This window comes from Mirounga leonina, unplaced genomic scaffold, assembly GCF_011800145.1.
Source record: "Mirounga leonina isolate KUSES-001 unplaced genomic scaffold, KU_Mleo_1.0 Mir_175, whole genome shotgun sequence".
Lineage (NCBI taxonomy): Eukaryota > Metazoa > Chordata > Mammalia > Carnivora > Phocidae > Mirounga > Mirounga leonina.
In genome coordinates this window covers 24,520,230-24,543,011 of record NW_023270453.1, presented here as the reverse complement: position 1 = coordinate 24,543,011, position 22,782 = coordinate 24,520,230, and the positions used below count along the sequence as shown (strand labels likewise).

The following is a 22,782-nucleotide window of genomic DNA, read 5'->3' as shown; positions in this document are numbered from 1 at the left end:
GCATGGAACTGGAGTGACCAGGCAGATCCTGGGGAATGACAAGGCCACATGTCCCAATCATAATACAAGACACATGGTCGGACAAATGATTTTCTTTCTCACTTGTAAATGTAATTATTTTATAAGTTCTACCCATGCACACAGACTATTTAAACATTTAACAGATTACCTTTGGGGAGGAGAATCCCTTTACCTAATAACATCAGGACTCTCCTGGGAATACTGGGACACCCTGGGGGTTCCAAGCTTAGAAAGGGAGTGGAATTCTAGCTCCACTCTAAAGGACGGGCGGGTTTGGAAGGGCAGGGACCAGGGGGACGGATCCTGGGGAAAGACCAAGGACCCGAACTCAGAAAAGAAGACATCTGTGTATGGCCAGTGAGGAGTCAAGCTGAGATGAGATGGGTTAGGGAAACCTGGCCCTTAAATGGAAGCTCAAGGAGTCTGGGCTTGAGGCCACTGCAAGTTTCTGGACAGAGGGGGGCCATGAAGAAGCAGGGAAGGTCCGGCGGGCAGCAGCACCGGGACTCACAGAGAAACCAGAGCCTGGCACCAAGGAGCCTCTCTTGGCAACCCGGCCTACATGGTCCACGGGCTGCTGCTTGGGGGGCATCGGGTCCCTGTCCTCCCCAGATGCTGCCTCACCGCTACGAGGGGGGGACCAGTGCTGGAGCCCTGTAAGGAGGCGGTGGAGGAAGCCCACCTCAGCAGTCTGGTCCTCCTTAGGGGCCCCTCTCGGGCCCTGGACCCCACTGCTCTTGGCCCCGGCCTGGGGGGTGCAGATCATCCAGCGGGACGGGCTTCCGGGCCCGCGTCCTCACGGCGGCGGGGTCCGCCTTCCCCGCTGCATCCCCTCGCGTTCGAGAGGAAACTGAGGCCCCGAACAGGGCGGTCTGGACGGGGGACGAGAGGGTGGGGGAACCTGGCCCCTGGCCGAGCTTGGCCTCGTCCCGCAAGCCGGCTCCTCAGCACAAACGGCTTCCCAGAGGGAGGTTAGTTACAGCAAACCTGCGGACACACCGCCGGGGGAGGAGAGGAACCCAGCCCCCGCCAAGCCCTGCCTGCGGGAGCCCGCCCCGCGCATGCGCCTCCACTCGGGGCCCGGCCCCACCCCCTCCAGAGCTGCGCGCTCCCGAGTCACGCGCCGAGGCTCGCGCATGCGCAGGCGCACGGCGGCGCTTCCTGGGAACAGGGGCTCGGCGAGGCGGTGTGCGCGGTGACTCAGCGCAGAGGTCTCCTCCGCGCCCGGTCTCCGGGCTTCGCCCGCTGTGCCCTCCTTGGGCCGCAGCGGTCCTGTGCGCTGTTCGGCCGCTGGAAGCCCTGAGTGTCTCGAAAGTTTTGATTTGGCACCGGGAAGGGCTTTGAAGTTGCTCAGAGTTACGGGGAGAGACCACCGGTTTCCGGAGGCCTTTGGGGGACGTGAAGAACGTCAGAGAGATTGGTGTTGGCAGTTACCAGGTTGCGGTTTGCACCTGCGGCCAGCCCGGGGACTGAGATTTGAAAAGATTGTCTCACCTCCCTTACCCCGCCAGAAACTCAGAGCATTTGGTATCCAAACTGCCCTTTCCTCCTGTCCTTGAGGATTAGAAACCCAGTCCTCCCTTGGCACTTTGCACTACCTCTGTCTGGGTGAGGGTGGATTGGGGCAGGTGAAACTCCAGATTTGGTGGGGGTGGGGTTGGGAGGGGGGCGACGCCCGGGAGGGTGATATTCCCATTGGAATGTCTTTCTCATGGATCTTGGGGTTCCCTGAGTCACTTTTAGAAGCTAAAACGGACTCCAGAGATTCTCTACTATCCCTTCAAATGGTCCTTAGCCTCTATTTGAAACGTGTCCAGTGACAGGGATCTCAGTTCAGGGTTTTCTGACCGGATGCTGGTTTGGGTGGCTCCCTCTGCCCTAGATACCATTTGTGAGAGGCCATTTCCCTCCGCAGCCCTGTGAAGAACGCTCACGGGCAGTGTGTACCTGCTTCTCTGCTTGGCCCCCTGGGCATACCAGAACCTGGGAAGGGGCCCCTGTGGCTACATCAGGGTTGGCCAGTTGGTTACTTGTAATTTCCCGGGTTTTCTTGTCTGTTGCTTTGGAGTGGAGATCATTTGGGCACCTGGTCCCCACGGAATCTGGGAGGAAAAGGGAAGTCCTTGGAAAGGAGTGAGGTGCCCCCTGAGCAAGAATGAGTTGGGGTGGGGCTTAGCTGGCTAACCTGCCCTCTGCACTAGGAAGCCTTATTCCTTTATGTGCATCCCTTTTCTGGGTTTAACGTCAGAGCAGCCAGTAGTGGTAGGGAGTTGTAGCTCCAGAGAGCCATGTGGTCCCATCTGTTCTTTTTACAGATGAAGAAGCTGGACACCTAGTAAAGCAAAGAGCATTCAGGGTCACAGAATCAGCTGGTGGCAAAGATGGGACACAGGTCTCCTGATTCCCAGGCCTGTTCTCACTCTCCTGCACCATGTATGTTAGGGGCCAGCACAAAACAGATGGCACATTTCGAATGCGTAATTTGAAGCAGGGTGTGGGAAACAACGCTGGACGGTGAAATGTTCTGGAGCTAGTAACAGTGGGATCTTAAACTCCTGGAGGCAGAGAGGCCGTGTGGAGGGTCATCTTGCTAGAGTTGGGACTTCAGGTCAAGGGGCTCAGGAAGGCAGTTGGGGGAATAAAACCCCCACTGATTTGTCAAGGCTCTCCATGGACCAAACCCAGTGGGAAGTCAGAGGTCAAGGGGGTGTTGATTAGCCCATGCAGATAAATTCTAGGGCACAGTACAGGTGGAGAGGATGCAAAAAGGACCTGGAGGAGCAAATGAAAGATATCCAGCATAACCTGCAACCTGACTTCTACTGGTTTATTAAGAGTTTACAGGTCTTGAGTACTTACTCTGTGTGAGGTGTGTCCATTATCCCGTTGCATTTTCTCTAAACCCCGTTTTCTCCATCTGACAGATAAGGAAACTGACTAGTGAAACAACTTGAGGAATGGAGATGTAAACAGCTAAGCTGCCACCTGCCTCTCCGGGACCGTATCTTGTGTATGGTACTTCCTCTGTGGACGTTTGTGCAATGGTTGGATGAATGAATGAATGAGGAGCAAACACACATAGGATTAGATGGTGCATCTCCCTGAAGATCCTTAGTGTGCCTGTTCTCCATGGGACCGGAGGCTCTCTGCAAAGGTGGGTCCCGTGCCTATTGGTATCTCTGTTGCCAGCTTGTAGTGAGCCAGGTATTCAGGTTAAAAGAGCAGGTATCTAGATCTGAAAAAAACCTTGGACTTCTGGGCTTTCCTAGTGGAAGCTTTTGGAAGTAAGCAATTTTCTCTCTCTGAAGCCATCTTGATCCAGTCCTGATTTCTGGTGTCCCCACAATCTGGGCAGAGGCCCAGGGTGCTGCCTCAGCTCTTACCCATTGCTCCACCCACAAGCTCAGTTCTGCTAACTGCATCGCTGGTGCTGCTCTTGGAACACAGCATTCTTCAGGGATAAACTAGCTACCAGTGGGGTGGGGACTTTTACCAGCATCCCTAAAATGGCCTGCTGTGGAGCAGAAAGCTCAGTGTAAAGACATTGTTTCCTTTCTCTGTGGTCCCTCTTTCTGTACCATCTCCTGTCTTTACAGTCCCCTTTTCTTGGCCTCTTTCTTCCTAGAGAGCCCCACCCAGTCTTGCACTTGTTGCTCGCTCATTGTCCCAGCTCCTCAAGCACGGAGGAGGAAGCTAACATAGATTGATCACCTGCTGTGTGCCTGCCACTACGCCCCATGGGTGCTCTCCATCATCCCATTTCATTTCTTAGTGAGACACTAGGTAGGGAGTGCTAGGGAGGGGACTTACAAATGGAAAACCAAGACTTTGGGTGGGTAACCAAACCCAGCTGTTTAGGGTAGAGCTGCCATTTGACCTCTAGTCTAATTCCAAGGCCATCCTGGTACACTTCTCACCCAGAATAAAGCCTGCTGCTGCACTATTTGGGTTCGTGTTGACCCTTGCTCTTCGGAGACTTTTCCTTGTGCTGTGGCCTGCGTCCCTGGACTTGGGCATGTCGAATGTGCTGTTTCAGCCCGCCCTGGTGGGTGTCCGTATGGATCTGCCTAACGTTTGATTCCATCCACAGTCTGTGGGTCCTCCTTCAGTCCTTTGCTGATGACATCTCCTCCACATGGTAGGCCAGTTGACCTGTTTCTGAATGGCAACATGCAACCCATTCTCTAAAGCCCAACTCATGTGCCACCTCCCTGATGATGTCCCTCCAAACTCATTCACTTCCAGATTCCCAGACTCACCTTGTGAGCCTCTCCTAAAGGGTTGAGCACATTATTTCCTGTATTTATAGTAGTTCAGATGTGCAACTTATTTACTTTGTTGAGGGCAGGGACTATCCTGCAACAGTGTTCATTTCTCCAACTTCTCACAGAGGACCTTACAGCTTAGTAAGCCACCGGGGGGGGGGGGGGGGTGAAGGTGTCAAGGGAGCTCTTTGTGGTGAAAGGGGTTTGTAAAATGATTTATCCCTCGACTTTACATGCTGACTTTGCTTAAAACAAGATTCATCTGCAAGATAAATGTCTGGGTTGAGTCTGGAGGTTGGGCGGTGGAGGACAGCTTGTGTTTTTCTTGAGGAGCTTTGAATTTGGGGAAATGAAGAGATGCTGATGAGGGCAGGCAGTGGATAACAGGCTGGGCAGGTGGATGGCCCTACACATCTGTCTGTCCAGATGGGATCTCAAGAGTGGTTAGCTGTGTCCCTTGACCTTTATCATGGGCTGCAGCTTCTCTAAGGCCATCCCCTGTGCTCCCTGAGTCCCTTTATGTTTGCTGTCATAGATAAAGGCCGTCATGCCTGCTTTCACCACCAAGGGTGGGGGAGTCCTTGGCCGGAACAGCAGCACCCCCTCCCTGGGACTTGAGTCAACTCAGAGCACCCATATCCCATGTGACCCAAGACAGACAGACGCTGGGGCCCTGCAGCAGAGAGCCCACGGGTGTGGGCTGGCATGACTCACCTGCTCTGTCGCCGCCTACAGCTGGGTTTGGAGCACTTGGGAATCAGATCTCTTCCCTAGGAGAGGCATACAAGGCTCTCTTTGCAGTTAGCAGCTTGGGGTCCTGCTCATGCAAATGCCTGTCACTGTCCCGGCATCTCAAGGTCCAGATGAGTGGGGAGTCATCCAGTTGCAGGGGCACAGGAACAGGTAGAAGCAGCAGCTGAGAAAACAGTGCCTTGATCTGGGCATTAGACAACCTCGGTAGTAACCGGGCCCCACCAGGAGCTCACTGTGCAGCTCTGAAGGAAAGGGGTTTGTTCTTTCAGGAAACATGTTTTTGACCACCTACTCCTGCTGAGTGAAATAAAGACAAGGCGACCATAAGAAGGCAAAACCTATCCCTACCCCTGGTGGTTTCTCAGTCTCTATAAAATCAGCTCAAGTCAGGGTGATAAAGGCTGTAGGGAGGTGTTTGGGGAGCATGGAAGAGAAACTGACTCGTCTTTGCTGGGGGGATGAGCCAGCGCTGGAGGCATTTGAGCTGGGCCTTGAAATTGGGATCCTCCCTGCCGACCATGGGGAAACTTGCATCTTTGGGGAGTGTTGTGCAGTATATCACCGGGGGCAGGGCCAGGTGGGGATGAAGTCAGGGGGACGCAGAGAGGAGATTAGACTCGAAGGCCTGTCTGGGTCTTGCAGCGAAGGGCCTTCGTGGGTCACGCGGACATTGGACCTTCTGAAGGTGGAGGGGAGACACTGAACTAACTAATCTGTGTTGTAGAAAGATCGCTGTGGCAGCAATATGGAGGATGGATTGGAAGATCAAAGATGCAGAGAGACATTGGGTAGAACAGGGTTAGACTACCATAGGAAAGAATGTTTGAAGACCTCACCTGTGGGCTTAGAGAAGAGCGTTGGATTAGGAAGTCCCTAAAATGGAAGTTCTGTGCCTCCGAACTCACTTGGGCATTTGGTTCTTCCCCTGCTCCCCTCCCCGGCTCCTAGTTGATTACCTCGATTGCTTACTTGTGCTCCATTCTGGGGGTGCTGTGACCCATTTGGGTTTTGACCCTATTCAGTCTCCCTGGTTGTCAGTTGTGTCCACCCAGCACTTGAGGGGAGACCTTAGCACCTTGGAGGCCAGCTGGTAGGAAGCTGTACTGTGTCCCAGGGTCCTCCCCACTCCCACCCTGGCCCTGACTCCCCTCTCTCCTCTGGCATCATCCTCGAGTCCCCAGATTGGAAATGTCCACTGCGCCATTTCCATTACTCTTTCTAAGAGGAGGAATGAGACACTATGTCTCATTGGAAGATGTTGACAAGCAGGGACTAGAAAAACGGATTAAAGGGACCCTGGGATGTTGGTCTCGGAGAGAACCAAAGGTGAACTACAGGGCAGTCCCACAGAGTGACCCAACACATCTGAGCCCCTTGATTTAAATTTAGATCAGTTCTATAATCTTAAAACCAGAAGTGGGTGTCTTCTCCTAATCCCGTCCCTGTCATCCCAGGCTAGGGTTACAAGCACTGCCCCTTCTCGCTCTACTTGTTTGTACAAGTGTCATCCCATGATTCTTGGGCCGATAGATTTTGGCAGCCAGTCAACAAACAGGTTGTTGGACCTACTCTGTTCCCACCTCATGCTGGCTCGGATAGGATAGAGACACCCCCTGCTCTGTGCTCAAGGAATCATATTTTAGTCTAGTTGGGAAGGCAAGACGCATGGGGGAAACAGCCAGAGAGCAGAAAAGGTGAGTAGTTAAGAGGGTGGTTAAGGTTTGGTGGGACGTGCTGCAAGTCCACAGAGCCTGAGGAAGGACGGAGCAGATGGTGCCGGGGCAGGAACCAGCCCAGAGCTAGCTGGCGGTCTAAGCTGGATCCCAGCCAGCCTCAGTCTGAGGTGGGGGGCCAAGGTGGACTTGCTGCTGCCCTTGCAAGGGGCTGTTCATGCTATTTCCTCAGTCTGCATCTTCCTACTTGTCAAGATTCTCCATTCATCCTTCAAGGCCCAGCTTCAATGCCTCTTTTTCCGTGAAGACTCTTCCTTTCCACCAGCCAGCATGGTGCTGATCTTCCACAGCCCTTTCCTGATAACTTCCATCTTGTTGTGTATTTGTGATGAGCAAGAGTTTAGCAGATTCCATTCTCCCCCGTGTACGTGTTTTATAAAATCAGTTCTTGGGCGCCTGGGTGGCTCAGTCGGTTAAGCGACTGCCTTCGGCTCGGGTCATGATCCCAGGGTCCTGGGATCAAGTCCCACATCAAGGTCCCTGCTCTGTGGGGAGCCTGCTTCTCCCTCTCCTACTCCCCCTGCTTGTGTTCCCTCTCTCGCTGTGTCTCCCTCTGTCAAATTAAAAAAAAAAAAAATATATATATATATATATATATATATATAAAATCAGTTCTTTAAAAGCAATCCTAAAACCAGAGGGGGAAATGGCTGCTTTCTGGGGCCAGTTTCTGGCAGGGGACACACGGTGAAATGCAAGGTCACTGTAAGCTGGACTTGTGTGGCCACACAAGAGAAGGGTATCCTGTGGTCTCTTGGTCTTGACCTTTCAGGACCAAAGGGACAAGAGGAGGGTGTAAGTGGCAAGAATACCCTCCCTTAGCTTGTGGAAAGAGTCTTGGAATCAGAAGAGTTGGGGACTAGTTCTGATTCCATTTTTGGTGACGATATACTTGCCTTATGGACCGTCTGGGATTGTTCTGTGAACCAAATGAGATAAGAAATATGTGAGTTCTTTGGAAAGTATAGTGTTACTAGAATAGGAGGCATCATTGTGTTTTCCTCTTATTCCTGATTCCCTACCTCTCCTTCATTTTTTCTGTGAAGAAACTCTCAAGTCACCAGCTGCTAAGGCCAGCTGGGAGGAGCCTAGCCCGTCTCCGCCGAGTTCTCGTGTAGGCCCAAAGACTAGATCCAACGTCGAAGGATGTGGTTTTTTGGCTTCCAAATCAGGTAACTCTGGGTAAGTCACTTCAGCTCTCTATGCCTCCGTATCCTCATGTGTGAACGGGAGGTAATAACATACTCCTCCCACCTCCTAGGGCTCCTGGGAGGATCAGCCGAGACCGTGAATGTGACAACGCCTTGTAAACTGTAAAGGTCTGTCCAAACGCTATGGATTTACTTTTTAATCCGTGCTTGAGGGCTCTGGATGAAACTTGCCAAGACTGTTGCACATCTAGACAGTGACATCATATGCATGTTATTAGAGCCCAGGGTGGGGCACAGAAGGCTGCCCCAGAGTCTCGGGGGCAGGGTAGAATGCAGAAAGGAGCCCCACCTCCTGCCTGCCTGTAGTCAACCTGATCTCCTGGTCCCACCTGAAGAAATGCCATCTTCTGGTTTCTGTGTCAGAAACCAGAAGTGTCAGAGGCTCTGCCATGACCTCTGTATTTAGGGGACACTTGGACCACAGTTCAAGAGTAGGGGCTATTGTGACTTAGTTCCCTGTCTCTGGGGTCTCAGCTTGGTGCCCGGACATGGTAGGCCTTCAGGGTAGGGCTGTTGTTGAACAAAACACAGGTAGTATGTTTTTTGGGAGCTCGAGTCATTGTCTTCTCACTTCCTTTGTTTGCAAATTCCAGTTGTAGAAAAACATTACAGAAAAAAAAAAAGCTTCAGAGAAATGGTAGCCTGATGTGTGCCGGGAAACTGAGTGGCTAGCATTAATGGAAGGTCAGGCTTCTAAGATGGGGTGTCACCATCTCGGTGCTTTATTAATCCCAGGGGGCGGTGAAGCCCATTTAATGGGAAAGGCTCTCCCCCCGAGTGTCTGTGTCCATCTCGGTTTTGAATCCCTTTGTTGGCCCTGCTGGTCACTGGAGCTGAAAGGAAATGGTTTAGTCACCAAATATTTGTGAGTATCTATTTGTGCTTGGCCCTGTACTGGGAGCTTTGGAGAATATGAAAAAGGTCAAGTTGTGGCTTCTGTGTTGGATGCACTCAGACCAGATTTGAGAAGACAAGGTGACTGTGGAGGAGCAGGGGATTTGGGCTGGCAGGCCTGCGTGCGCAGGGCCAAGGGAGTGTAGATAATTACTGGCAGAGGAAGGCAGAGGCAAAGATCCTCAGTGGCTCTCAGGGGCAGGTAAGCTTTCTGGAGGAGGTGGAGATATGTGAAGAAGACAGAGTCAATCACTGAGACTCATCTCTGCTCCCTTTCTGGCCCCAATTAGGAGACTGAATCTGTCTTCTGTTGCTGCCTAACAAATGTCCCAGCGCAGCAGCTCAACATGGCACCTGCTCGTTACGTCCCACTGCTGCCGGTCATGGGTCCAGGCAGGCCACGCTGGCTGCTGGCTGGGGGTTGCTCTCGGCTCGGCTCCCCGAGGCCACTCAGTCTTTTCCATGTGTCCCTCCATCTTCAGTCCAGCTGTGGGACCTCACATCCCCCCGTGCTTTGAGTCTCTGACTTCCTCTTCTGTTATCAGCGGGAGAAAACCCTTTGCTTTTTTTTTTTTTTTTTAAGATTTTATTTATTTATTTGACGGAGATAGCGAGAGGGAACAGAAGCAGGGGGAGTGAGAGAGGGAGAAGCAGGCTTCCCGCAGAGCAGGGAGCCCGACGCGGGGCTCCATCCCCAGATCCTGGGATCATGACCTGAGCCGAAGGCAGACGCTTAACGACTGAGCCACCCAGGTGCCCCCCCCCCTTTTTTTAAAGATTATTTATTTGAGAGTGAGAGAAAGAGAGAACAGAGAGCATGCGAGTAGGGGGAGGGAGAGGGAGAAAGAGAATCTCAAGTCCACTCCCCACTGAGCACAGAGCCTGACGTGGGACTTGATCTCCACGACCCTGAGATCGTGACCTGAGCCAAAATCACGAGTTGGACGCTTAACTCACTGAGCTGCCCAGGCCCCCTGGAAAACCCTTTTTTTTTGTTTTTGTTTTTTTTGTTTTAAAGATTTTATTTATTTATTTGAGAGAGAGAATGAGAGAGAGAGCATGAGAGGGGGGAGGGTCAGAGGGAGAAGCAGACTCCTCGCTGAGCAAGGAGCCCGATGCGGGACTTGATCCCGGGACTTCAGGATCATGACCTGAGCCGAAGGCAGTCACTCAACCAATTGAGCCACCCAGGCGCCCAAACCCTTTGTTTTGTTTTTTTTTTATTTTTTATTTTTTAAGATTTTATTTATTTGCAAGAGAGAGAATGAGAGACAGAGAGCATGAGAGGGAGGAGGGTCAGAGGGAGAAGCAGACTCCCCGCCGAGCAGGGAGCCCGACGTGGGGCTTGATCCTGGGACTCTGGGATCATGACCCGAGCCGAAGGCAGTCGCCCAACCAACTGAGCCACCCAGGCGCCCCCTTTGGTTTTTTATTTTATTTTATTTTACTTTATGTATTTATTTGAGAGAGAGTGAGAGTGAGAGAGATCACAGAGGGAGAACCTGTGCAGCCATCACCACCATCCATCTCTAGAACTCTCCTCTTCTTGGAACACTGAAACTCTGCGTCTGTTAAACACTGACTCCCCATTCCCCAACCCCAGCCCCTGGCAACCACCATTTTACTTTCTGTCTTTATGAATGTTACTACCCTGGTACCGCACATAAGTGGAATCATACACTATATTTGTCTTTTTGTGAGCGTCTTCTTTCACTTGGCACAATGTCTTCAAGTTTTCTCCGTGATGTGACATGAGCCAGGATTTTCCTTTTTCAGGCAGAATAGCATCCGTTGTACATATAGACCACATTTTGTTTCTCTACTCATCAGTTGTTGGGTCCTTGAGCTGCTTTCATCTTGTGGCTATGCAGAATAATTCTGCATATATAATAATGATATGAACATTGGTGTGCAAGTCTCTCTCCAAGACCCTACTTTCCATTATTTGGGGTATATACCCAGAAGTGACATTTCTGGATTATATGGTAATCCTGTTTTTAATTTTGGGGGATGACCACCATACTCTTTTCCACAGTGGCTGCACCAGGTTACACCCCTACCAACAGTGAGCGAGGGTTCTGATTTCTCCACATCCTCGCCAACACTTGCTAGTTTCTGTTTTTTTGGACAACAACCGTCCTGAATGGGTTTTGAGGTGGTATCTCATTGTTTTTTTTGCATTTCTCTAATGATGAGTGATGTTGAGCATCTTGTGCTTGTTGGTCATTTGTTTATGGGTCATGAGATCTTATTAGGATCTTACCACCCTCGTTGTAGGAAAAGTACGTAAAGGGGCAGAATGCTATGTGGAATAATGTTTGCTCAGGGCTGGGAGGTGGGGAGGAGCAGCGTGGGCACTGAGTGTGATGGGCACAGGCTTTCTTTTCCAGGGTAATGAAATGTGCTCACCTTAGTTGTGATGCTTTCACAACTCTGCACACATACTAAAAACCATTCAGTTGTGCGGTTTAAATGAGTAAATTTTATGCTGTGTGAAGTATCTCTCCGTAAAGGTGTTCTAAAATGCTGCCTTTTGGAAGTAGAACAGTAAAGGTGGTAACAGTGATTGTTGCTGTTGCATTAGCCAGCTCTGTCGAGCAGAAGTGAATATGACCTCCTTGCGCTGGATCCACATTCCTCCCCGGAGTTTCAGTCACCCTGTCTCCCTCTGGTGTCCCAAATCAAATTTTGTTCCTTCGAGTCTGATTCTGTCTTAGGTTCTTCTAACCCAGGAGACGTCTTTTGTCATCTGTATTTGGCAGAGATGGAAAGTTAGGGCAGAATCAGCCAGCCTGGGGTATCTCTGGGCCTCACGCCCTCATCCCGGACTTGCAGAGGCTCACGGGAGGGAGAATGTCATGGTTGGCGGAGCCCATCAGGAATGGGGGGGAGCAGTTGCCTGAGCTGTATTACATAAGGGCCCTAAAAGTGCCCCCCCATACCCACACCTGTCATAACCCCTTCATCGTCTGTGGTGCATGAAGTCACACTGTTTGTCTTCTTTGTCCTGTCAGTCTAAGTGAAGCTGGGTTTTGAGGGCATAAGAGTCAAGGGTGTCATGAGTTGGGGAAAGGAAAACTGAAATGGAAGGCAGCCCTGCACATGTCACCGTGGCCTGAGGCCAGACCCAAGCCGGCCTGGAAGCCTCACCAAGACCTTGTGCTTTCTCAGGCTGAGAGCCTTTGGGCTTCAGTCACAGAATTGCATGAGTACAGAGAGCTTTTCTGAGGCTTCACTCTGCATGACTTCAACTTCACACATCTCCCCTGGGTAGATCTGGAGGCCCCCTTGCATGCTTACTGGCCCAGGAAGAAAGATAAGGGGCTAAGAAAGGTAGAGGAAAGATGGTAAATATCTGAAGGTGAGAAGTGCCAGCAGCACATTTGGGTAGAATTGGGGGTAGAGGGTTGTCAAGCCCCTCTCGTCCAACGATGATGCTTCCGGAGTTCCTAGGCATTACCAAAAAGAGTGTCAGCCCTCCACCCACCATCCTTTTCAAAATGAGGTACCGGATCCAAGAGAGGAAGTGGCCAGCCCAGGGCTGCATGGCCAATTAGTAATAGAGCTCCTAGCTCCTCGCTCTCCTGCCTGTTCCTCTCAAGCTCCACACAGCTCCTATAGCCCCACCAACAGCCTCTGGTTCCAGAGCCTTCATGGCAAAGGCGGAGCTGGGATCGCGGACCTCAGGGCACCTCTGTGCATCTGAGCTGCAAACATTCGCCTTTCCCCACGTGACTCCTGTGGCTTTCTGTGGAGCGGGCTTCTCTCCTGGTTTGCTGTCTCCCTTCTCAGCTGCAGCCCCCCCCCCCCGCGCCCCCACAGCTCCCACGCCTGCACCATCTGGAATGGAAATTGTGCTGAGGAGCTCCACAGCTTTGCCCACTCCCTCCGCCATGTTCTGCCGAGTGTGGGCCCACACCAACGCAGACTCATTCAGTACAGAGAGTTCTCCTTTTTATTTATCTCTGATTGCTTAGAATAAAATGTTGCTTCTCAGACTTCAGAGTCTTCGCACTTAAGTAGTGACAATTAAAAAAAAATTATTTGCAAAATCTTCCCCTTGGTATTTAATACAGTTTCTCATGCTCTCCTGCTCTGATCTGCATGATGGACAAGGTCTGTGGCCTCAGTGGGTTAGATGCCTGAACTCTGTCCCTGTGGCCTCAGCCTGCAATGCTGCCATGGCCCAGATTTGTTCCCTGAGTTCAGGGGTCCTGAAAGGCTTTCTCTGTCTTGGAAAGTCTGAACTGCGTCCCTTGTGCAAGGGGAGATGCAGTTCCTGCTTCTCTCCACCTCTGTCCCGGTTTCCCCCCTCCCCTCCCCTTCTGCCCTTCTCCTCCTTCTTTCCATCCCCAGATTTCCTCACCCTTGGGACCAAACGTTGTCTGGTCACTCCCCAGGCGCAGTGCTGTTTCAACAACAGGGCCGTTTTTTGCATCCAACTATGACAACACAGTTGGCTCATTCATTGTCATCAGTGATGTCAATCATCTGGGAATGGCTTAGGTCAGAAATCCGCTGGAGAAGCCAGGCTACTCCCCGGGTGGGAATCTTCTCCTCCTTGTGTTCGTGAAGGTAAGCAGTGGTAAGATTGCATTGCTTCTTGGCGTAAGGGGCGGCAGGGAGCCCGTGGCCCCTGAGGTCTGCGTGTCATGGCCGTGGCCCTGCAGGGGGACGAATCCCAGGATGAGGTGTCGTGTGGGAGGAACAGGGTCAGAGGGTTTAGCCCTGGGGTCTTCCCCGCCTGGACCATCTCTTTCGGGTACTGGAGCTTGGAGTTTGAAGGTTCAGGTTGTGTTTGCACCAGGGAGGCTTTCCCTAGGACCCTTGCCCATCTCTGCCATGAATCTTCCTGCAGCTCCTGGCCCTCACACAGGGCCTGACCAACACAGGGCCGAGAAAGCAGCCATGAAGCAATTGTTTCCACCTTGTAACCAGGAGCCACCTATCCCGGCCTCTGGCCTCTGTTCCCCCAGGCGAGCTATATCTCCTGCTGCCTCCATTCTGCTAAAGGCAGTCCCATCTGCCTGTCTTCCCCCTCATCCTCCCTCTGCCCAGCTGAGACCCACTGTGCCGGGGCATTCTGTCCTTGGGAAGCCAGGCCAGTTGGCTGTCCTTTGTGCTGCTGTGTTCCCCCCTGCCTACCTCCTTGGGTGGTGACCAGCTGTTGACACGTCTGTACCCCCGACTAGACTCTGAGCTCGCTGAGGGCAGGGATGTTGGTATGGATCACGGACCTTGCTCTGTTCCTGTCACTTGCTAAGTGAGTGGATGAAGGAAGCAGCAGTTAGTGGGACCACATTTGCTAACCATGCTTCTGCATCCCGATTGTTTTTGGTGGCCTTACGTTTTGGGAGGGAAACGTATCTGCTGAGGGTAGGGAGAGGGGCTAGGCAGGGGGCTCTGTGTAAGTTGCTTTTCCACTGATTCTGCAGTGTATGAGGTTCCTGTTGATGCTGTAACAAATTACCACACTTGGTGGCCCTAAAAACACAAATATATTAGCCTGCAGTTCTGGGGTCAGAAGTCTGAAATGAGTCCCCCTGGATGAAAACCACGCGGTCTGTAGGTCTGTGTTCCTTCCGCAGGCTTCCATTTCCTTGTCGTACAGAGTCTGGAGTCAGCTGCATTCCTTGGCTTGCAGCCCCTTCCTCATATCACCCCAACATCTGACTCCCATGGTTTCATCTACTATGCACTCTGACCTCTTGCATCCCTCTAATGAGGACCCTTGTGGTTATACTGGGCCCACCAAGTCATGCAGGGTAATCTCTCCTTCTCAAGATCCTTAATCACCTCAGCAAAATCCCTTTTTCCATGTAAGGTGACATAGCCACTGGATCTGGGGATAAGGACGTAGACATCCTTTGGGGGGCATTGTTCAGCCTGCCTCGTGCAGGACACCCAGAGACCCAGCTTCTGCTGTGTGTTCCTGTTTGCGTGTCTCGCTTCTTCCCATTATTCAGGAGCTTGTGCTGGCTCTTTCAGGTGGACTCCCCCAACCCCCTCTCCCTCCAGCCAGATGCACCTCAACCTTGGTTCCTGCTGCTGAGCGTGACCACGAGCACTTCTCTGGTCAAAATGAGACCTTCCTTGGTCTGTGCATCTTTCCACTTCTGTGCTGATACTCCGAGAACCTTTCTTTCTTCTCTCTGGAATGTCCCCAGTTTGGCCCAGCCTGTCCCCCCCTTCCACCATGCTCCCCCCACTCTCAGGCAGAAGCCCTAGTTTGCAGACGCCTCCTCTTAATGACTACCACAGTGCTTTCCAATTCTTTGTTTGCAAGTGAGTCTGCGCCCCTAGACCACGAGGGAGCATCTTGGAGCATGGGGCCACACGTGATGAATCCCAGCATCCGGAGCCCCGGCACAGAGCACGTGTGGACAGAATGGTGGGAAGCGGCCTCTCTGCCGTTGGAGCCTTCATGGCGAGCACGATCTGTGGCCTGCACTGGTACAGCGCTTGGCATCTGCCGCCTATATCATGAGTTATTTTTTTCTGCATGTGCCCTGCTTCCCACCCCCACCCCCACCCCCAAACACAATTAGAACAGAGGTCTCCAACCCTGCACAGAGTCTTGCAACCACCAGATGGTCTCAAGGTTGAGCCAAATGAAAATGCCACCGTTTGACCATTTTTGTCCAGGTGCAAGTGGTGGCCAAGTCTTCAGGCCTCCTTCCCTGCCTCTTCCTCCCTCCCTTCTGACACGGCCGCCCTTCAGACATAAAATACATATATATATATATATAATGGCAAACTTGACATCAATTTATTGATTTACATCAAGAGACAGAACTGCCAGACTAACCAGCTACATCTCCCTTTTGCAGCAGAAACATCTCCCCATAAAGACATCTTGGCATTACAGAGTTGCTTTGTAAGCAGCAAATCAGATGATCTCAAAAAAGAGTGTGCTCAGACTCAGGGGCCTGTGCGGGGATGGGCCAGCCCAAAGCAGACGCCCTGCCGCCCAGCTGGGTGCCCTCTCCGGCACACTGGCCGCACACAGTGGGTTTTCTCTGCAGGACAGAATGTGCCCTGTGAGGTGTACGCTCTGATTATCACAGGGTCACAGGCAATCCTGGCACAGCCTGATCCCCACTGAGAGCAATTGCTACAGCCCACAGGGAAACCAGTGCTGCTGGCTTGGGTGATTGCTCATCCCTCCCTCCCTCCTTCATTTCTTCCTTTCTTCCTGTATTCTCTCTTTCTTTATTCTTTTTTTCCTGGGGCCTCTTTTATTTTAAATTATGTTTTTTTTTTAAAGATTTATTTATTTACTTTAGAGAGAGAGAGAACTCAGGGGGCAGGGGCAGAGGGAGAGACAGTCCCAAGCAGACTCCACGCGGGGCTTGATCTTAGAATCCTGAGAGCACGACCTGAGCCAAAACCAAGAGTCGGTTGCTTAACTGACTGATGGTGACTGCACCACCCGAGTGCTCCTTAATTACAGTTTATTCATTAAAATAAAATGCACAATTAAGTACACAGTTCAATAAGTTTGACCAATATATACACTCATGTAGCTGCTATGTTAATTACCCAGGAGAGTTCATTTCCTTTTGCCTTTTCCAGTTAAGCATCTCCCCAAATGTCCATCAGCTGCAATGATAATGGATAAACAGAATGTGGTGTATTTATACAACAGCATATTACACAGCAGTAGGAAAGAAATATGGACACCTGCTACAACACGGATGAACTCTTTTTTTTTTAAAGATGTATTTACTTTGAGAGAGAGAGCACATGAGCTGGGGCGGGGGGAAGGGCAGAGGGAGAGAAGCAGACTCCTCACTGAGTGTGGAGCCTGATGAGGGGCTTGATGTGGGGCTCGATCTCATGACCCTGAGATCATGACCTGAGCCAAAACCAAGAGTTGGACACTTAACTGACTGCACCACCCACGCGCCCCTGGATGAACTTGGAAAGCATGATGCTGAGTGAAAGGAACCAGAAACAGAAGGCTTCAGAATAGATGAATCCATTTCTGCACAATGTCCAGAACTGGCTGATCTATGGAGGCAGAAAGCAGATGGGTGGTTGACCGAATGGTGTGAAACGGTCTCTCTAGGGCTGGGCTGGGGGTTGGGGCTGAGCTAGTGGGTATCTGGTTTCTTCTGCAACTAGACAGTAGCGACCGTTGCATAACTATGAATATACTAAAACCCACTGTGCTGCACCAATTAAAAAGGTGAACTTTATGGCATATGAAATATATTTCAATAAAGCTGTTATTTAAAAAAAAAAAAGATATGGAACATTCCTGTCCCCCCAGAAAGCCCTTGCTGCCTCTTCCCAGTCAGTCCTGCTCTACCTCCAGAAGCGGCCACAGTGGCATCTTCCCAGCAGAGATGAATTGTGTCTGTTCAGGAACTTCCTATAATTCAAATCATGTATCAGGTGCTCATTTGTGTAAGGCTTCTTCCAGCAGGCGTAATGTTTTTGAGATTTGCTCATGTTGTTATGACAGTAGCTTGTGTCTTTTTTTTCTCCTCTGAGTAGAATGCATTACTTTACCACAGTTTCTTTCAGATGGACATCTGGGCTGTTTCCAGGTTAGAGCTATTATACATAAAGCTGGTATGGATATTCTTGTAAAAGTCTTTTCCTGGACCATATGTTTACCTTTTTTTTTTTTTTTTAAAGATTTTATTTATTTGACACAGAGAGAGCACACGAGCAGGGGGAGTGGCAGACAGAGGGAGAGGGAAAAGCAGGCTCCCCGCTGAGCAGGGAGCTGATGTGGGACTCGATCCCAGGACCCTGGGATCATGACCTGAGCCTAAGGCAGATGCCCAACCTACTGAGCCACCCAGGTGCCCTCATTTACCTTTTTCTTAAATACCTAGAAATGGAATTGCTCTGTCGATGGTTTTATTTTTAGTTTTATAAGAAACTGATAGACTTTTTTCCAGAGTGGTTTTACCATTTTACACTCCCATCAACAGTGTATGAGAGTTTTGGTTGCTCCATATCCTCACTAACATTTGGTGTTGTTAGTCTGTTTAATTATAGCCATTAAGTTTGGTGTGTTGAAAATTTTAAATTTTTATGAATTTCAGTTGTAAATTTTCTTTAAAAAGATTATTTTTTTCTTTATTTGAGACAGAGTGCATGAGAGCATGAGTGGGGGAAGGGGCAGAAGGGAGAGGAAGAAGCAGACTTCCCGCCGAGCAGGGAACCCGACATGGGGCTTGCGCCCGGGACTCCGAGATCATGACCCAAGTTAAAGGCATATACCTAACCGACCAAGCCACCCAGGTGCCCCTAGTTGTAAATTTTTTTAATGGTTAGTGCTTTTTGTGTTTTGCCTAAGAGATATTTGCCTACTTCAAGGTCAAGGAGATATTTTTTCATTTTTTTTAAGATGCCGTATTTCATTTAGGTCTAGGATCCATTTCAGCTTAAGTTTTTGGTGTGATGTATGGAGTTGTGGTTCACTTTTTTTTTTCCCTCTTAGATAGAAAATTATTTCTATGTCTATCCAAAAATGTTGAAGATATTTGTCTTTCCCCATTGAATATCTTGGTTCCTTTGTTGAAAATCAGTTGCTTACATGTGTAGGTCTATTTCTGGACTCTGTTTGCTGTTCCATTGATCTATTTGTGTACCCTAATGCTAATGCCAAACTCTATTATTATTTATAGTAAATCTTAAGATCAGCTACTGTAAGCCCTTCAACTTTGTTCTTTACTAAGATTATTTTGGCTGTTCTAGTCCTTTTCATTTCTACTTAAATTGTTTAAATTTCTATTTAATTGGTTGTTAATTTCTGAAAAGAAAGCCTTCTGGAATTTTGATTGGGATTACATTGAATCTGTAGATCAATCTGGAGGGAACTGACATCTTAACAATATTGAGTCCTATAATCCATGAACATGGTGCATCTCTTCATTTATTTAGATCTTCTTTTATTTCCCTTGATAACGTTTAGTAGCCTTTAGCATAGAAGTCTTGTATGTCTTTGGTTAAATTTATTACTAAGTGGCATTTTTATTTTAATAGAGGAAACTGGAAGCCACAGAGGGATGAAAGGGTGATAGCTGGACAGACACTGGGGCTGATGTTTGGGGTTGAGGCCCTATTCACAACCCCAGATGATAACCAACAAGAAGCAGCTGGTCACACAGTGATTCTCACTGAGTCCCCTCCATCTGGATTTCAGAATCAAGCATGACAGCCAAGAAATCTGTGTTATTCCCTCCCTGAACTGAGATGAACACCTTTTTAGTCCTCCCTTTTGGGCACCAGCTGTACTGTGAAGGTCAGGCACAGGCTGTTCCTGCTCACTGTCGCCTTCCGAGAGAAACTGCAGTGCCTCCAGCTCCTGATGAACCTTCTTAGGCTGTTCCTTGAGCAACAGCGGCCAGCGACCTCCACGAGGGCCCGGCTTGGAGAGCCATGCTGTAGTGACTGGAAATGTGGCAAAATCAACCGCACACTTGGAAGAAAAGGAGAAAAGAAGAGATGGATGGGAAGAAGCAGAGTATGAGAGGGGAACTGAATGAGTGACTTTGATGGCAGAGTGCTGCTGGATCAGGGGCTGTGAATGCCTGCTGCCTGGGGTCAACCAGATGGCCAGGAACACCCACTAACACATCTGAGACTCCGTTTGGGTCTATTGTGTTACCTCAGTTTGGAGCCTTTTGCTTTTCCTCCTGTTACTAGGATATGTGTGTGTGTGTGTGTATACAAATATCATACATAGGGAGAGGTCTTACTGATAATTGGAGTGAGTCCATCAGAGGCATCCTGGAAGGGGGGATGTGTATTGAATGTCCTGCCACAAGCATGACAGAGAGAACAGCAGTCCTCAGGAGGTGCTCAGGGCCTTGCTAGGCAGACTTGAGGAAGCACATTTATCCCGTGCCATATAGGGAGGGGAAGAAGCTGTGGGAAAATATTTTGGCTTAATATGAAGAACTTTACGGGAGCTATACAGCCGGGGAATAGCCTTCCTTGCCTGATTATGATTTTCATATCCCTGGGATATACAAGCAGATACTGTCAGAGATTCCTGCACTGGGCTGGATCATGTGACCTCCAAGATCCATTTGATTCTCTGTCTAACACTTTACCAGGAGTTGATTAATGTTCTCCTCCCAAGAGGACTTCTCCTGGGGAAAGGAACCAAACAAAAGACTTTTTTGTTTAACTCTAACACTACTTATTGAATAGTCCACATTTCTCCCAATATTTATAGCCACTTCTGATATTTATCAAATTTCTATATTTGAATGGCTTTTGAGTTCCCTAGTCTGTTCTCTGGTGTGTTGTCTATCCCTCTGCTATTAGAACCATGCTGTCTTAATCATTATTTCTGATATGAGGATGTGAAGTCCGGGCACCTGGGTGGCTCAGTCAGTGAAGCATCTGCCTTTGGGCTCGGGTCATGATCCCGGGGTCCTGGGATTTAGCCCCGCATTGGGCTCCTTGCTCGGTGGGGAGTCTGCTTCTCCCTCTCCCTCTGCCCCTACCCCTGCTTATGCTATCTCTCTGGCTCGCTCTGTCTCTCTCAAATAAATACAATCTTTTTTAAAAAAAAGAGTGTAAATTCTTCCCACTTGGTTCTGCTTCAAATTTTCTTGGCTATTCTTTAGTCAGTGCTCTTCCATATGAATCTAGGGTGAATTATGTCATATCCCATGTTGGGATAGGGACTTTGTGATTGTTATGAGGCTGATAGCCTTCTGAGAAAGACATTTTTAAAGGTGAAATCTCAGAGGCAGTGACGTGGAGAGGTGTTTCTGGCTGGGACTTGCCATTGCCCCTCAGATTATCCTGTGGCCAGTGTACAAGACCAGCCACGGTCCATTTCTCCATGTGGAGATGTCTTCCCCACCAACATCCCCACCAGTCATTTGGTTGGCCAGAGTGAGCTCTCCCAAATCTGTTGGGCTAGGCCTCCAGCTTTTTGCAGCTTCTATCCACGAGAAAGTGCCAGAAGGTGTGGCATCAGTATTGGAGGAGAGAGTGGGGGATATGGCTGCAAGAGACGCCTACTCAGGCACTTCACAGAGGGCACCCTTCTCTCAGAATCAGCTTGGAGCCAACTTTTCCTTCTTTGTATGACTCAGTCATCATTAATTAGAGAAGCTGCCTGAGCATTCTTCGTTTCAGTCAGAAGCCCTGCCCATGCTTAAACTGTTGGTGCTGTAGGAATATTCTCCTTTCTTACTTAAGGGCTCTTAGAAATCTTGTCCTTTCCAGATAGACCTCTTTGGAGGGACAACTCCCCCGCCCCCACCCAGCCCCCTTTATGATCCCTGTGGGGTGGAGGATAACACCTTTCCTTGTGCTTTCAGCTGGTCCCACCACTGAGGCATTTTCCTGAGATGTATGTCTGGGGTCTTTGATGGAGGAGCAGCGTGGGGGCTGGAGATGAGGAACGCATTGGAGAGCCATGCTGTAGTGCCTGGGAATGAGAGGCATCATGAGTGAAAGAAAAGAGCGTTGAGGTTGACAAGCCTGAATTTGTTTGCCCAGTTCTGACACGAATTAGCTGTGTGACCTTGGGTTGTCTCTTAGCTCACCTGAGCCTCTGTTTCTGCATCTACACATGAGGTGATGGTGTCTCTTGGATTTGGTTGTTCAGATTATTCAATGGGATACTATGTGTGGAAGCACCTAGTGTGCTACTTGGCTTTGAGTAGGAGCTCAGTGGATCTTCAGTCCATCCAAGGCCTTCTTGGCGGCCTCCCAGCAGGTGCACCAGGGGTGGTGGGTGCCGAGGGAGCAGTCTTACTGTGTGGAAAGTCTTGGCACCTCTTAGGATTTCTGGAAAGAGCCATAGACTGTCCACTTGATGGTCTTCCAGAGCATGATCCGAGGAGTGGATACCCGACTCTATCAGTTATTTGTTTGCTTGCTACCCCAGTATGGCCTGAAATTCCTCCCATTAGCAAATTCCATTTTTAAGTTGTGTTCTGGAATCCATAGATTCACCTGGGAAATAGTCTATAGTCTGTAGGCTGGAATGTAGAAAGCCGTTCTCGAGGGCAGAGAGGAAGGCCAGCTGTGTTGGCTGTCTCTCATTTAGCAGCACATTGGACCCTTTAAAAATGAGATGAGTTGTCTGACACCTTGGAGCAGAGACTCTATCATTTACTTTTTTGTTTTGTTTTGTTTTGTTTTAGCTAGAACACTGAGTACCGGCCCTGCTTGCAACAGAAGGTCATCAACATTTTCTGATGACCCAGTGAATGTCTGCTAAAAATTGTGTGATTCTGGGGCGCCGGGCTGGCTCAGTCAGAAGACCACGCGACTCCTGATCTTGGGATCGTGAGTTTGACCCCACGCTGGGTGTAGAGATAACTAAAAAAATAAGCTTAAAAAAATTTAAAAACTGTGTGATTCTCACACATGCTGCAACATGGATGAACCTTGAAGACGTTATGTAAAGTGAAGTGATTCACACGTAGAAAGACAAATATTGTGTGATTTCACTTATATGAGGTCCCTGGAGCAGTCAACATCATGGAGACAGACTGTAGAATGGTGTCTACCAGGGGCTGGGGGGGGGACACGGGGAGTTTGTGTTTAATGGGGGCAGAGTTCCGGAGGTGGATGGCAGTGACGGTTGCACGACATTGTGAATATGCTTCATGTCATAGAACTTATACTTAAAAATGGCTAAAATGGTAAGTTTTATGTTATGTGTATTTTACCACAATAAAAAAATATGTGCTTGTAATCCAGACAGTGTCCTAATTTTTAAGACTGTGGCATAATGATTACTCAAAGAAAAATTCTGTGAATTACCATTGCAAGATGTAAAAATATCATCTGATTTGCTCAGTTATTCACCCAGTGCCCCTCGCCCGCTGGCTCCGTCCAAGCTCCTGAGCCAAGCCTGAAGATTCGAAGATTCGATTCCACTCTTACTCTTCCAGAGCTGGATTCTGA

General features: G+C 49.7%; 1 long non-coding RNA gene across 3 annotated transcripts; it reads left to right on the top strand.

Moving 5' to 3' along the window:
* Positions 1–1,183: 1,183 nt before the first annotated feature.
* LOC118021776 lies at positions 1,184–22,202 on the top strand. Of its 3 annotated transcripts, XR_004682274.1 has the most exons (6): positions 1,184–1,629; positions 2,946–3,175; positions 3,917–4,066; positions 7,819–7,954; positions 13,278–13,452; positions 22,014–22,202. It is a non-coding gene; the product is annotated as an uncharacterized LOC118021776 (long non-coding RNA). The 3 variants fall into 3 exon arrangements; XR_004682273.1 differs by lacking the exons at positions 13,278–13,452; positions 22,014–22,202 and having other exon boundaries at positions 3,943–4,066; positions 7,819–9,391; XR_004682271.1 differs by lacking the exons at positions 13,278–13,452; positions 22,014–22,202 and having other exon boundaries at positions 7,819–9,391.
* Positions 22,203–22,782: the final 580 nt, after the last annotated feature.